Source organism: Palaemon carinicauda, chromosome 2, assembly GCF_036898095.1.
Source record: "Palaemon carinicauda isolate YSFRI2023 chromosome 2, ASM3689809v2, whole genome shotgun sequence".
NCBI classification, from domain to species: domain Eukaryota; kingdom Metazoa; phylum Arthropoda; class Malacostraca; order Decapoda; family Palaemonidae; genus Palaemon; species Palaemon carinicauda.
Genome location: NC_090726.1, coordinates 167,620,828 through 167,625,827, shown reverse-complemented (window position 1 = coordinate 167,625,827; position 5,000 = coordinate 167,620,828).

Here is a 5,000-nt window from a genome sequence, read left to right as displayed (position 1 = left end):
AATTGTGGAAAATTAGGAGCTTAAAATCTGAGGGCCATGATATTTGCCCCCCCCCCCCCAAAAAAAAAAAAAAAAAAAAAACATATTGTTAAGGAGAATTTGCGTTTAAGGTAAATTACTAACACCATCTCATGAGTTTATATGGTTTACTTTAGGTAAGTTACTGTTTACTCACGTCATAGATCGGTGTATTTTCAGAATTTGAAAAATGTATATAAATTCTAATCCTAAAATCAGTTTCTTAAGACTCTAAAAATAAAACTACTGTAGATCGTAGTAATAAGTTATATGTTTTAGTACCATAAATAATATCAAATATCCATTGTAGAATATATTTAATTAACAATAGATAACGTAATTATCATTGCAATAAAGTGTTCGTGACTTAATCTTATAAGGGTGAGAGCATCCCTTTGCACATTAACATGCGAAAAGCTTTTATTCGCAGTCATCAATGTAACCAGAAATGTGTTTTTTAAGATATGTTTTCCTTCCGCCTTGATGATAAAGAGACTCTGGAGATGTGGTGCACTTTGTACCCAAACTTTATAAGCTATAACGTCTCCCAGGAGAGTAATGTTTAACTCTTGTTTGTCTTACATTTTAAGGTATTAAAAACAACAGAAACCGAGAAATGAGCATAAGCTTTTCTCTCTCTCTCTCTCTCTCTCTCTCTCTCTCTCTCTCTCTCTCTCTCTCCTCTCTCTCTCTCTCTCTCTCTCTCATAATTTTTAAGTAGAAGATTGTCTTCTTTATTCACTCCGTTCACAAGAATAACAAAACACTTCTTTGCCACTTCTAATTAAATTCATTGTCATTCATTGATGCTCAATAAACGACCCTTGCGGTTTTACCGCCATCATAATTTACCACAGCTGGGTTCTCTCCTTATCTTTCTTCGGCCAAAAGGGATAATTCCATACTATCATTAAACTGTTTTTATGGGTCTTTTCATCCATACGTTCTTAATCTATCTATATCTTCTTCCAATATCCTCACGACTCTCATCATTTCCTGCCAATAATCGATTCATCCGCTTCCTTTTTGAGACGTTTCTCTCCTCTGTTGCCATTGTGTGACACCATATCCCCCGTTGGGACTTAGTCCGGTATGGATGGTTGAGTTTGAATGTACTCGTGGGGGCGAATGGGAACGGTGGAGTTTGAGAAAAAGATAAAATTTTGAATTGCGCAATATTGATGCAAAGAATGCTGTTTCATGTATAAGGTTTCATTCACTTTTGCTATAGACAAAAATCATCCAGGCCCCCTCCCGACGCCCGTTTTATAAAACGGTCGCTACAATGCAATTGTTATAAAAAGGGAACCCATTCCAGTTATTTTCTTATAGAGATAGATATTGTTTGGCGCTCTTGTAATAGAAATGAAATTAGGATTGCAACAGTGGTTATATCATAGATTCGAAGCATATCATGTTGATGTATTCCTTTATGTAGTGAACAATTATTTAGAGGACAAGGCATCCTTAGAATAACACCTTTTTGGGGAATCGAAATAACAAGTCATACGATCTAGCTGTAGGAAAATAATTTATCTTTTACATGGAAAGCAATATAATAAACTGGTTCATATTTATGACTGGGTATAAACAACATTGTTTCTATGGAACTATATATTTATTACTTTTTTTAGAAACTCAAGGAGTTTCAACTTGACGTGTGGATATACTATCAATTCCCCTTCCTTTTTAATCTCTCTCTCTCTCTCTCTCTCTCTCTCTCTCTCTCTCTCTCTCTCTCTCTCTCTCTCTCTCTCTCTCTCTCTCTCTCTCTCATTCAGCTATCAGGCTACATTTAGGAGATGGAAAAGGGATAAAAATGAAAGCATAAATTCCTTCAATTTCTTATACATTTATTCCTTTCTCTCTCTTTTCATTCCCTAAATCGAATGTGCTCGTATTCATATATTTCTCCTTAATCCTTTTTATTTACATTATTTCGAATGATAATTCATAAAAATGGTTTTATAGATTGCTCGTAAAACCTAAAAAACTATGACTTTAATTAACATGATACCCATGGGTAAAATAAAAAGTAAAACTCTCGTATCAAGTGGTAAATGTCGGTCATGAGCCAAAGAAGCAACGGATAAGTCATTACATTTGTCATACTTAACTTGAAATATACAAATGCTAAGTACCCAATTCAGGACTAAGGAGGTCCAGGCAATGACCTCTCAATGACGTTAACCGAAATTTAGCAGGCTCTGTTTAGGAATAAATCTTTTGACCAACCGTTTACGTGTCGATTCTATAACGATAATGATATTGTTGCTTAACAAAGAACTCTTAGTGATAATACACTTATTGATATATGCCAATAAAATTTGTCATTCCATATAAAAGAGTCCTGAGTTAATCATAGATATTCAAAAAGGTATGAAAACTTTATAGGTACAAAATTTAAATACTTCTATGCAAAATAAATATGATATGAATTACATTTTAGATATTCAATTTCACCATTTATGAGGTTCAAGGTCTGGGCTGAAAAGTAATTGGTTATCTTAGGGCCATAAATTTCATCACTCCTTCGAAGAAAAAACCACGCAGTGGAACTTCATCAATTACTACCTTATGGAGGATTATAGCTGAATAAAGTTCAAAGTTACATAATTAAGGTGAAATAGGCCTGACTAAGTTTTTCAACTGTCATCTAATAAGTAATAGAATGTATCACGAGGGAAGTAGGGGAAGGTACTTGAAAAATAAGGAGTAGGGTTGGTACATATTGATTGAAGAAGGTCAGATAGGGACGAAACAAAGAATTATAATTTGGCTTAAAAAGAAAAATGTATTTGCACCGCTTATAGGAAACTCATGGTAGTTACTGTTTTATAGTCTACTTTGCATAGTCATCAAAGGACACAATGATTATATAAAATCATCTTCCATTCATTGTGTCTCTCTTATTTCATGGAGGAAATCATACAATTGTATTTTTATTTTTCAGAATAATGAACCTAAATACGGTCCATTTGTATTTTGGTTTTAATTAATTTTCTACTAAATCCTAAATGTTCATTTGTATTAAGTACAAGTACTCGCGATTCCTTACCTCTCTTCTTCCTCCAGTTCTTCATTTCAGTCAGTGTTAATGTGATAAACTTTATTGATTTAGGACATAACATATGTCGTGAAATGCCATTCCACATACTGAAAGTTCAAAAGTACAATAAATAACTGTATTTCACCATAGTCCCGAGAAAATTACTATTTTCGTCCTACAGCAACCCTCCCAGTTTAACCTTTTTCCAAAACTGAACATATATTACAATTTTTTTTTCTACTTTACCTGCTAATCAATATACCGAGGGCTTCTTGATATCAGATAGCTTTACTGATTTATTTGAAGCAGCCAAAACTTTGGGGATGGATAGGGATAACTAATTTTCTTAAGAATTATACACAACAATTTACAAATGTAAAAGGATTTCCCCTAAAGATAGAAGATAATATTTATGATAAAAAATCTATCTAACTAAAGAACTAAAAACGCACAAACATACAAAGCAATTATCTTAAAGAGATTATTTTTGCTTTATTCACCATGTGTGATGAGCTGGTAGTAAATACCTCAAAATTCTATTATAATGATAAAGAATTCGCTTGAAGTTATGGCTCTGTAAGGAGAATATTTAGAACGTTTTACAGAGAGAGAGAGAGAGAGAGGAGAGAGAGAGAGAGAGAGAGGAGAGAGAGAGGAGAGAGAGAGAGAGAGAGAGAGAGAGAGAGAGAGAGAGAGTAAATTCAAAGCAAACTGCAAGCCGAGTTCTAAAGGTTGATGAGCTTTCTTACAGGAATTAATTTCTGGAAGAAAAAAATCCTAGATATTCCCAGAGGACAGAAAGTTGAAAAACTCCATTTAAGCCCAAAATTAATTTGCATTGTGAAAAGAACAATGGCGACTAATGACCTTATGTTTATAAGTATTTAAAAGACTTCCCATTCGCAATCTTAAAAATATTAAGGAATATATTATTAATTATATAAAATACATAAAACAGAGCTTTTTCACGACTTTCTTAACAAATCCCGTGAAAAAATCCTTTACTATTGAGTACATGTAATAGAAAGGTAAAAGAATAAAAAGTTATTTTTGCTTTAGAAGGAATCTTTATTCAGAAAATTAAAGGTAGTAAGTACATGACGATATCAGTTCAAATGAAAAATCTGTTAGGTATACAAAAGATTATTTTTTCGATACCTTTAGTTCTTAGTTTCCCAAAGAAGGCACTGAACACAAAATAAGGTGCTTTAAGATAATGGAATGATAATGCAATTAGAAAATCACGTATGATAACTTGAATCACTCATTATTTTCATCATATATTAATAAATATGAACAAATATTAATTCAAGCTTAAAATATTATCAATTTCAAAATACTCAGAACTATGTGAAAAAAAAATGCATTATTTTGATATCGTATGAATTCAAAGGAGTTAATCAATTTAGTTACGTGAAAAAAGTATAGTCCCGAATGAAAATCAGTAATTAGAAATATAAATAAAAATCATCTGGAAGCAATTTATGATAATATTTTCTTATTTTATCTCCGTGTGAGGGATATAAAGGGAAAGAGAACTCCAGTGAATATCTGATGAATGATTCAACTTGTATAAAAGAGAAAATTAGTTGTTATCACTAAGCTTTATCATTTACTTCTGAGGTGAGGAGGGAAATGTATGGATTTTTAGGAACAGGAACAAGGAAGGTTATTCAACACATCGCCGTAAGAACGATCTACATACAAGGGGGAGTAGTTGAATATATATAGATAAAAAGTCATATCTATCTATTTATATATATATATATATATATATATATATATATATATATATATATATATATACATATATGTATGTATATATATGTATATATATATATATAAATATATATATATATATATATATATATATATATATATATATATATATATATATATATATATATATATATATATATATATATATGTATAC